The sequence below is a fragment of the Manacus vitellinus genome, unplaced genomic scaffold (genome assembly GCF_001715985.3).
Source record: "Manacus vitellinus isolate BGI_N305 unplaced genomic scaffold, ASM171598v3 scaffold_40_pilon, whole genome shotgun sequence".
NCBI classification, from domain to species: domain Eukaryota; kingdom Metazoa; phylum Chordata; class Aves; order Passeriformes; family Pipridae; genus Manacus; species Manacus vitellinus.
The window spans coordinates 550387-562142 of NW_021940541.1; the positions used below are offsets into that span (position 1 = coordinate 550387).

General features: G+C 46.6%; 1 protein-coding gene across 7 annotated transcripts in view; it reads right to left on the bottom strand.

The window, feature by feature from the left end:
- Positions 1 to 192: 192 nt before the first annotated feature.
- The window catches only part of JAKMIP3 (Janus kinase and microtubule interacting protein 3), a 42106-nt gene continuing 30542 nt past the window's right edge, over positions 193 to 11756 (bottom strand). For all 7 annotated transcript variants that reach the window (XM_018078474.2, XM_018078473.2, XM_018078472.2 and 4 more), the window contains one exon: positions 193 to 1828. The gene's annotated coding sequence lies outside the window, so the exon portion shown is untranslated. The remainder of the gene's footprint in view (positions 1829 to 11756) is intronic.

The window sequence follows — 11756 nt, forward strand, 5'->3', positions numbered from 1 at the left end:
TCCACCCGTGCCCATCCCCACGAACGACCGGGAGGTGACATCTCCCAGCGCCAGTGACGGCAGAGACAGCGCGGTTGGTCCCCCGAAAGCCCCCCCGGCCCTCCCACCGGCCATCTCCCGGTGCCCCAGGGCTGCCAGTGTCACAGTCCAGCTTCCCCATCGTCTCAGCCCCAAACCAATTCATCCAATTTGAAGGTTTAAAACAGATCTTTTTATTAAAAGTTGACAATAATTTATGTATTTTACAAAGGAATAGAAAGTCTGTCCATATATATCATAGGAATCACGATACAAAAATATGTGTAAAATTCTGTACTCAATCGCTCCAGCCCCTGGTTTCGGGCTGTTGCAGCACTGAACCCAACGTTCTGTATTTTGGATATGATTTTGGGGTTGGATTAGAGGACACAGGTCACACCGGCCAGGGGACCAAAAAACTCCATTTTCTCCATGTTAATGTTTTGCATAAGTTTACAGTAATCCCTTTTTATAAACTGTACAACACATCATACAGGGTTTAATACATGTATTCACAGGGCGATTTCCTGAGTCGAAGCTAAACCTGTTCCTGTGCACACACACGCTGCTGGGGCCAAGGAGCTGGCGCCGGTCCAGGGGCATTGTCTCTTCCTGGTCAGGAATTCAGTTCACAAGCCGTGTAAGGCACTCAAGGAATCACTGAAGGCTACAGATATTATAAAGCAGAATACTGGAAATAACAGCCACATCCTCCAACAGCTTGAACAAGAAGTCCAGGCCTGACACACACATGGCGGTGGGTTTGGGGTGAAGGGGTGGCCCCCCCTCCTCCTGCTGCTGTACACCCGCACCGAGGGGCTGCAGGAACCCCCCAGGTGAGGGCACTGTCCCCTCACCGTGGTCCTGTGGCTTGGAGACCGTGTTTTAGAAGATGCACCAGAGCCAGAGGTGACGAGGGAGCAGCTGAGACCCGACACAGCTCATCTCATGGACAGCACTGGCTCCAGCTCGGCCCCAAGCCACGGCCAGGGACTGATCAAACAAACTCATCACACAGAGCCCAGAGGGGTCACAGACAGAGACCAAGAACCCAGCGGAATCCCTTCCTGTGGAGTCAGGGAGCACATGGATGTCAATCCCCTCTGTGCATTTATACAGAGCAAACAGTTCCGAAAACATTCTTGGAGCCATTTTTTCTTTCCTATGTACAAATCTTCTTACATATTTATATTGACACATAGATAAGCACAATCCCTTATTTACACACAGATCTGTCCTGTACAGTTGGCTTTGTAATTAAAACCCCCAGGATTAAGGAAGTCAAGTTAATGGGAAAACAGAACTGATACTTGAGACAGAAACACACAACAGGCAAGAGCACAGCCTGAGTGAAGAGCCATGTGATGGACCCAAGTCACTTCCTAACACACACCTCAACCATCGCCTGCAGGGCTTCCAGTAAATACAATATTTTAAGATATGAAGTGTTTCAGTAGAATTCAAAATGGACCTGTTTTAGGTGAGAAATGCAGAAGCGAAAATGCAGCTCATCCTGGAATCCCAGCACTGGTATCAGGATCTGGTAGAATTGGAGTTTGTTAAATTAATTCCATAATATAATCATTTGCTGATATCAAAATCCACAACCTTTGCCTTAAAACGTTGCATCCATCCAGTACCAATATCACATTTGAGCAACTTACTCCGTTTCCACAGCTGAGCTCCCTGTGCTGGGTTAAAAGAGGTGGTCAATGTACAAGTGTGGGGAGAGGGTTTAGAATTTTAGTATCAAGGGGTTTTCTTCGTAGCTTTACAAACTCCAGCCAAGCTTTGGAAGCAGTGCAGGTACCTACAGAACAAAATAAACACAGGAATTAACTACAGCTGGGCTCCTCTCCCCCACATGGGATTTTCAGTTCCATTCCATAGGCTGTGCTGCATTGTGTTATGCAGCTCTCAGTTAAGTCTAAGTTGGCACAGGCTTAGCCAATTGCTAGATTTTCCCTGAAAAAAAAAAGAGGTCATTTATTAAATGTTAAATGTACTGTTTTCTCTAGGCTGTGCCATATATATCATATAATTCATGTTCCTTAATCTACACTCCCCTAACAGTTTTGGGTAACACTCAGAATATTGTGATGATAGTGATGAATGAAGAATTTAAAGTTTGCCTCATCTGACAAGCTCTGACAGGACAAGCTGATAATCATGGAGCCAAATTCCACCTCCTCAGGTGAGGAGAGATAACACAAAGGACGTGGTACCCATAGGTGGGAGGGTGGTCCTGCAGCTGCCCTGACCCTTCCTGTGCACCTCCTTGGACCTATCTCTGTGTTCTCTATTTCACACTCAGCTACAAGACCATTGCCAGATGGAAGGGGAATTTCTGGGGCAGACACATGGGAAGCAGAACAGTTCAGCCAATGACTAGAAAGGAGAGAACCTCCTATTCCCTGACCCTTCTCCATCCCCCTTTCCATGTCTCTTCTCCCCCCAGACCTCACGAGCAGCTGAATCCCCCCTCCCCAGCACAGCCCCCGCGCTCTGCAGGGAATGAATTAACCCTTCCCTGCCCACTCGGCCAGCAGGTCAGAGAATCCCAGACTGGGTTGGGCTGGAAGGGACCTTAAAGCTCACCTCATTCCACCCCCTGCCATGGGCAGGGACACCTTTCACCACACCAGGTCCTGGAGGTCAGGTGGCCCTTTCGTCCCTCCCCAGTAGGCCCTAGACAGGGACACACTGCTCCCAGGGGGACAGTAACACCCCAGGAATTCTCAGAAGCAATTCCTGAAAAGACGCAGAACTTAAGAGAAACCAAGAGTAACTAACACCGGCTTTTCCAGATGCCACTTTGCTTTATGCCCGGCTCTGTCACTGCTCGTGGCACCGGGGTGGCAGCGCCGGGCACGGCGGGGCCGTCACAACGGGTTTGGGTGAAGGCAGACGCGGTGCCTGCGCTGGCACCGCGGCGCTGCCACTTCAAATGTCACTCAGTGCGCCCGGGGCTGCCCGGGGCTGGCCGTGCCTCAGATAAAAGGCACAGTTACCACTCTCTCACCCCGCAATCTCCCGCCAAAGAGGGATTTTTTTTTAACAGAAAGCTGTACAAATGGGACAAAAGCCTTTCAGAAACGGTAATGGATGGAGCGCTAATATTTGTGCATCTGAGCGTTCACAGCTTGTGGAAAACAGCAGCTTTGCTGGATAGAGCAGTGCAGGAATGCAATTCCTCAAAGATTATGGGTCACATTTCATATGGGAGAGGAATCATAGAATCCCAGACTGAGTTGGGCTGGAAGAGACCTTAAAACTCACCCCATTGCACCCCCTGCCATGGGCTGGAACATCTTCCACTATCCCAGGTTGCTCCAAGCCCCATCCAGCCTGGCTTTGAACACTTCTAGGGATCCAAGGGCAGCCACAGCTTCTCTGGGCAACCTGTGCCAGGGCCTCACCACTCTCACAGGGAAGAGTTTCTTCTGTACAACCAACCTAAATTTCCCTCTTTCAGTTTGAACCCATTACTCCTTGTCCTGTCACTACATTTCCCAATGGAGAATGATCACCTTCATCAGCACAGCCTCTTAGCAAGGCTGCAATGGAAGGAGACATATGTATATAAATATACATATATATGTTTCTTTCTTTATAACTGGTGCTAAGGGGATTTGCTGGGTTTGTTTAAACACATCACCCTGAGCTGGAAATCCTATTTCCACACTCTTGCCATCCGTGTGCCCCAGCGAGGGGCTGGTGGCAGTGGCTGAGCCCACCAGTGGTGTCAGTGGTGGAGCTTGGAACCCAGTTTGGAATCCAGCTTGGGACCTATGAAGTTATGGGGGTTTACAGCAGATAAAGATCAGGGTACTAATAGTTATGGATCTTTCCATACTTATAGAAATTACACCTGCAACCCCAGCTTGGACTCAATGCACCTGATGTGATTTTTCCTAACACCTGTCTGTGTGAGCAGGATGAGGAGGCGAAGACCACTCAGGTAATTATCTACTCAGTGAAAATTAGTCTCTGCAAAAAGTCAGATTCTAACTGCATTTGAGACCACACACCCATGGCTTCTGTGGCAGGAGGAAGGGTTACTGGCTCTGAGAATCTCAGCAATCAGCAGCCCTTCATTGTCATTTGGTTACTAAATTCCTAATTTTTACTTAAGAACTAAGACCACTGTTCTGCAGGACATCCCAGTGAACATATCCAATGCTGTGCTTTGTTCTTGACCATACTGACTTGGAAAATTCTGGGGTTTTCCTGCCTTAAGACTGTCATATCTACGAATGGAAGGAAAATTACTGACCCGACCCATTTATGCTGACAAACCCTGTGAGCTTAGCAGGAACTGCCCACAAGCATAAAAGCACTTCACCTCATTAATATTTATGGCCTGGAATCTGAAATGCCCTTCCTGGGCCCCCGAAGCTTTCCAGCATCTCCAGGGCCTGGAGGGAGGCTGGAGCTGGGCTGAGGATGTCAGGCACTGCTGGAGCCTGTGCCCCTCACCTCCACCACTGCTCTGCCAGGTCGGGACTAACAGGAACAAGCAGCACAGCTGAGTTTTAACCATTTCTGGTCACTTTTCTACACAGTTTTGTGCCATAAGCAACCCACAGGTAGGGCAGAGCTGGGTTTCTGGCATCGCCCTCCTGCACTGCAGTCAGAATGCCGGGGGCTCTGTCACCACAATCAGGCTTTACCTGTCCCTTCCCAATGAAGACAGGAGGAATTCTGACACAGCCACGCTATAAACTGCTTCTGCTACAGGATAAAATAGTGCTGGTCCCTTGAGGCTTGATAGTGGGGCTTTAAAAAGCTGTTTCCTTCCATTACAAATCATTTATTTGTGATAAAATCTTGATACTACTCATTTTGCACACACAAATATATGTGCACAGAAGCCTACGGCATTTTCTTTTCCTGTTGGACTTTGAAGCAGTGTATAACAAAGAATGGGCAGAACATTTATAATTAAAACTATTTAATGACTCCTACCCCACCCAAAAAGCAGCATGTGTGAGCACAGCCCTGGTTCTTGTGCTCCCACCAGAAGAGGTTAAACGGATCTATTTTAACTCTGCATTGCTTTCACAAAAATGGCTGATTCTGCACTGAAAACTGTTAGTTTTGTCCTTTAGAAACCTGGTTTAGGTTAATTGCTGGTATCATCCCCTAATTATCAGGGGTATTTCATTTGGGTACACGGTGCGTATGAGTGAATGTGATACACTTATATATACTTTTCATATAATTTGTAAATCATATTAAAATGTTTTTTTAAAAGACAAATCTCTTAGAAGACAGTCATTATGGTGATGGAAAACACATACAATAGCTATAAAATATATTTACATGTTGTGTAATACATAAAATGCTGGGCAATATCCCTATTTTTTACACACATAAACAGCATCAATTTGTTTTCCAACTAAATAAAATAAGAGAAGAAGAAAGAGAAGCTGTGGCTGCCCCATCCCTGGAAGTGTCCAAGGCCAGGTTGGATGGGGCTTGTGAGACAGTGGAAGGTGTCCCTGCCCATGTCTGGGAGTAGAATGAGATGTGTTTTAAGGTCCCTTCCAACAAAAACCATTCTGGGATTCTAATTTAAAATATTTGTCTTCTATATTTGCAATAATGGGGATTTTATAAATGTCACTGTCAGTTAAGCCTTAGAGAAATCTCTGTTTGTAAGGCCTGGGCAGCGAATTCATGACTGGAATCCCTTATGGCACCTGCGTCCATCTGCTGCCACAGCTGGAAGGGCTGGAACGACCCTCAGGACATAAATCCTTGGGCTGGGAGTGTCTCCGGGGGCAGCTGGGATCAGGAATGTGGTGTTTGAGGGGCTCCCGGGAGAACTGCAGACAAAGCAGCCATTCAGCTCCACTCAGCCTGGGCAGATGGGGATGGATTTTCTGTCCTTTCCCAATGGACCTGCAGGAACAGGAGCAGGTTGGTGGCAGCAACCGGCGCCGCTGGAGCTCCCGGGGCAGGGGGAGTGGGATGGTGGGATGGCACCTCTCCGGGCTCACCTCCAGTAGCCCTCCCTGTCCAGACCTGCTCATGTGCAGGTGTCACACAATCACAGCATCATGGAATATCCTGAGTTGGAAGGGACTCATAAGGACCATCCAGTCAAACTCCTGGCCCTGCCCAGGACACCTCAAAAGTCCCACCCTGTCCTTGAGAATGTTGCCCAAATGCTCTTTGAGCTCTGGCAGCCTTGGGGCCGTGACCACTGCCTTTCTCATGACTTCTGGTCTCTTCCAGAACATATGCTCCAATGCTAAATCCATGGCCAGGTCTCCCCTACAGCGTGAAGTCATAACTACACAACACAGAAGGGAATAAACCACCCCCTGGTTCACCTGTTCTGCACATCAGCTCTGAAGGGCAGTGGAAACAAATAAAGAAACAGCTCTGAGAAATAATAAAGCATCACACCCTGTCAACACTCCCCAGCATTATTCCTGTCACAGACCCCTGGGCACAGGGAGGGAGGAGCTGCAGCTCTGGCACAGGACAGTTCAGCAGGATGGGCATGCGGGCAAGCTGAAAATGCAGCACTAAAGCAGGATAACACCTCGGCCTCCCCATTACCTGCTCCTGGGGAAAAGGCACACAAGAGTGTTCCCCAGCAGGAACCCCAGGCCTCTGGGTGATGGCAGTGCTCAATCCCACTGGAACATCCTTCTCTTGCCTTCCTTAGTATGGAGAGTTTAGGAAACACAGCTGCAATTAACACTCTCAGAGATCTGATACATTATAAATGTACAGCCCCCAGAATCCTACAGTCACTCACTCAGTATAATCAACACAGGGTGAAAAGTGGCTTTGATTTGATGGTGGGTGAGTATTTTACAATCCCTTTAGTTCCATGACATCCCAGCACTGCCAACGTGGGCTGCTCTGTCCGTGACAGCCGTCCTGACACTCCTCTATCCATTTGCTGTATCCCTGGGCTGTTTATAACATTCTTGTTTATAACAAGGAGGAAAGTGCCCCCTGGGGCAATGTGTCTTCAGAAAGCCATTGACAGAACAGAATTTCCTCTGTCTGCCTCTACAGATCTGCATGAGACCAGGATAGTCTTAGTTACTTGGACATGTTCTCCTTTCCTGGGGGAGGTTTCTCTGGGATTTTTGCTGACCTGGAAGTGCAGGCACATCACTGGGCACCCCAGCCCCCTCCTTGTCTGCACTGAAGAGCTGCTCCATGAAGAAAAATTGATTTTAGTGGAACACAGAGACACCCAAACCCTACACACAGCACAGGTTTGTGGCAGACACGGCCACCTGTGCATGAACCTCTCCAGTGTGGTCAGGATGGAGCTGTCCTGCTCCCAGTCCACCTCACAGCTGGGCTGTCTCCTCCCTGCCACCCAGCTGGCACCCCAGGAGCTCCAGATCCCTACCCAGCAGGATTAGCTGCTGCAAGGTTTTCCCCCCAGGACACAGTCTGACCTACAACATCTGTCTGACACTTTATTGCGTTTGGACAGTGGCTCCAGGAGAACCACAGGTGAACATGGTCCCTCTGCCACCTGTCCCTTTTCATTCCACAGGAATTAGTAACTTACTGGAAGGATTTGGCACAGTTACTTGGGTGGGGCTGGGCAGCAGCCACCCTGCCTTTATGTGTCTTTATCAAACCAGACCAAACTCAGAAAAACAGAAGTTTAAGACTTGACAACACAAAATCCCAACAACTAACAATGCTCAAGAGTAAGTCAAATATTTCTTATTCTCATGTAATTATCCAACCAAAAATCTTCAGATTTGGGACTCTTCCCAATATATCTCAACGAAAAATCTTCACAATAGTTTTTTATGCTTCTATATATGATCTTACATCAGCACTGGAGAGGACAGATAATATCCAGGAGATCACAGAACCACGGAATATCTCAAGTTGGAAGGGACCATAAGGGTGATCGAGTTGATGCTGATCCACATGACACTATCAAACAGCTGTACTGCTTTTCTAGAACTATTGTATGAAATCTTTAGGAATAAAGACCATGAATTTACAAAAATTTGTACCATCAGCACTGTGAACTCATAAAAAAATTTTTTTAATCTGGTAATTTGCATTTCTGTTCAAAATTTGATCCTCCAGATAAAATTTAGGTGTTTTGTTGTGCATTTTGGCTTTATTAGAAGTGAAAGGGTGAGGTCCCTGACAGGAGCCAAGAAAAGGTTCCTGGTAACTTTTGCTACAGGATGCTCAGAAAGATACATTTCTAATTCCTTTGATGTTATATATCAGTATAACAACTTCCCCAAAGGCTTTGACCTCTGCATGTCTGGCAAATGAACACTGTGCACGTGAAAATGGAATTGTATAAATACATAGGGGGGTGTACACAAACACATGAATTTACAAACATAGTGCAATTTTTTTTAAAAAACCTCTCTTTATAATAGATTTTCCAGCTAATTAATTCTTCGGGCTAACACTGAGTTTGGTACATTACGAAAATACATGTCCTTATTATTTATGAGAACTCAGCAAGACCTAAATTAAGGGGGAGAACTCTTCAGATGTGATGAGAATTGAACCTGCTCTGCTTGGGGAATGAAGGATAAAATGAATGATTATCTTTAAACCAGCTTTGAGGACCAGGCTTTTACCCTGCCAGTCTCAGCTCTGTATAGAGTTAGGCTGAGTTTTCTTTCTAAGAGAAAGCTAAGGATGGAAGGCACTGGTGTCTTGAGGGGAGGCAGACAGGACACCAAATTGCTGCTGCTGGGCATAAATTTGCAGGATGTTTGCACTCTGAAAAAGCTCTTTTTTACTTCCCACAGACACAAGAATACCCTGTGAATCATTCAAGGCCAGGTTGGATGGGGCTTGGAGCAATCTGGTCTAGTGGAAGGTGTCTCTGCCCATGGCAAGGGGTGGAACGAGATGAGCTTTAAGGTCCTTTCCAACCCAAACCAGTCTGTGATTCTGTGCTGTGTGTGATATCCCTAAAACAACACAGGAATGGGGTTGCTTGGTCATAGAGAGGATAAAAGGAAGGCTGGTTCCAGGTCCTGCCCTCTCTGAACCTGCCCAGGAAGCACAACCAAAAGTTCCTGCTGCAATAAACCAGATGTTTGGCTTAGAACCAAAACCCCAGCAAGTGTTTTCCTGTGGGGTTTGGCAAACCAGAAAGAAGCAGGCTCTACACAGCCCAGAGCTCTGGGATGAGCTCCAGCCCTGCCTCAGACCTGGCTTAGCTGTCCTTCAGCACCAGCAATGTTCCTCCTGCCCCAGGGCCTCCATCTCATCCCGTCTCATCCATAAATTCAGACTGACATTGTCATTTCTGTGCATTTCAGTCTGGAGCAGTCCCTGAGACAGCGAAGCAGAAACACCAAGCAAGGAGACACTCTAAGCTTTTATATAAATTGACAATTATTAACCCACTGGAAATCTCTTCATTATTGCTGAGTCCAATCTTGCTCTTCACCGAGAACAAGAAATCCACAGGATTTACAGCACAGTAAAAGGGAGTAAAAGCTTTTAAGCCAATTCCTCTGTGCCTTCCCAGGAATGCCTTTGCTCAGTGGGAGTCTCCTTGATGGCCTGAATTTCCCCTACACTTCACTTTAAACAAAGATGTTTGGGGTCACCCTGCACAGCAAAGATTTGCCAATTAGCATTCTAACGATGCAGCTCATTAGGGCTCCTGTGAGGGAAGTAATTTCCAGCCCCTTCCAGAATGCAGGAGCTCACACACATGGGGTTGCTGATGAAGCCTTACAGGGAATTTCAGCTCCAGTAGCTCCTCATCTCCCCTGTGGATCCTCTCTGGAAGGATGTGCTGCTGACCTCGAAAAAACCCCAACCTCTGCTGACAGCTGGAGTACACCAGGAACACAGAACAATTTGATTATTGTTCGACAGATCAATATATAATGTGATTTAAAGGAAAGGAATTATCTACAAAACAGAAGCTCACATGGACAGAGCCTGAACCAGTGCTGAAGGAGGTGGCCACCCTGGAGCTCTGTGGGCTCCCACTGGGGAAATGCCCCCCATCCCACTGCACCTGCTATCTTTTGTCAAAATCATGGAATACAGACTAGCTTGGGCTGGAAGGGTCCTGAAAGATCATCTCATTCCAACCCCCTGCCATTTTCTTCTTTCCATCCTTCTATCACTGAAAACATTGAAAATAATAATTTAATATTAATATTTTCAACGCTTTAATTCAGATTGAAGTAATTAAACTGTAATTATAGCAACATCTTCTGTTACTAGTAGGAAACCTTTACAGCCACGAGTCAAAATGGATCCCATTCAGGTGTGACCCTTCTCCAGGGAGGGAATGTTTGAGAAGGGGCACAAGATCTAGTTTGGTCTTTCCAATTCTATCTGTGTCAGTCAGTCCAGGTTGGTAAGAGGCAGCACTTTGTGTGCATTTATCAGAAGGAATTTATTTACAGAAGATATTGTGTGGCAGTGATGGGCAAACACTCCTTCCCCTCAGATGCAGCATCTACAGACACTTTCGAGGCCAGGCTCTGTGCTCTCCACCCTCCCACTGTGGGTCCACTCACACACACACACAGAATATCACATTTGGTAACCACATTTAGCTGTAAAGGGTATGGCCTGGTCTGTGTCCATGTCTCACAGAGCGGTGGCTGGGCTGGGGCAGCCCAGGGGGTGCAAAAGGACAGGGGATCGTAGGCAACAGAAAACAGGGAACAGGGAAAACTATCATCTGAAACCCAACAGCATCATGTCCTGGGTAATTCCAGCCCGAGGGACAGGTCTCCTTCTGATGACCTGCAGGGGCTCAGGGGTTTGCACCCCCAGCCAGAAAGCCTTTTGGCTGGATATATCAGTGCTGGGATGCAACCCCCAGAGTTCATTTAGGATTGATGGAATGTGTGCTTGGGCATGTGCAGCTGAATTCCTAAAGTATTCCAGTACACAATACAAGCTGGTGCATCAAGCACAGATTTTCCTGATGCAGATCTGGGCTCCAGCACATCCCAGATGTTATTTCCTTTGAATAAACAAATATCAAATGGAGTTATAATTAATGTTGGGGTTTTAATTAAACTGAAATAATCAAGGAAAAAAATGTGGATGCTCGAGCCTCTCCTTTAAATGTAAGAGTTAATACCTATACAAATTTCTCTTAGGTAACTGACAACTTATTTACTTGGATATAAGTGAGTGCTACCCATCCCTGGGAGTCTCCAAAATTACTTAAACACACACTAAAAATAAAGAAAATAATATCCTAGAACTGCTTAGAAGAATAAAATAGCCTGTAAAGCAGCAGTTTATGATCCTGCAGGACACACAATTCCCAGTTTCCTTAGGCTGCAGCACCCTCCAGTGGGGTCCCTGCTGACAGGTTCTCTGCCATGGGGACACCCTAGCCCCCCCCCCGGCTGCTGTTCCCTTCAACCCACAGGAGAGATTAAAATTGTAGTGGAATTAAAAGTTGGTGCTTAATTAATACATAAATTTGGTGCGTAAATAACGCTTTTACAAAGCAGCTTTCTCAGTGCCTGCACGTATCTGTGTTTATACAAATGCTCATATTTCTATTTATGCATCATTCTAACCCAAATATTTTTGTACCTAGACAAGCACAAATACTTATATCAAAATATTATTAAAAGCACGTTGAGAAGTTAAGCAGTTACAAACTAAACCAGCCAAAAGCACTTTGAGCCCTGCCTGGCCAACTGTGCCTGTGTCACCTCGAACACCACTGAATTCACAGATCTCGCTGACCTCATTGCCCTGGAGAG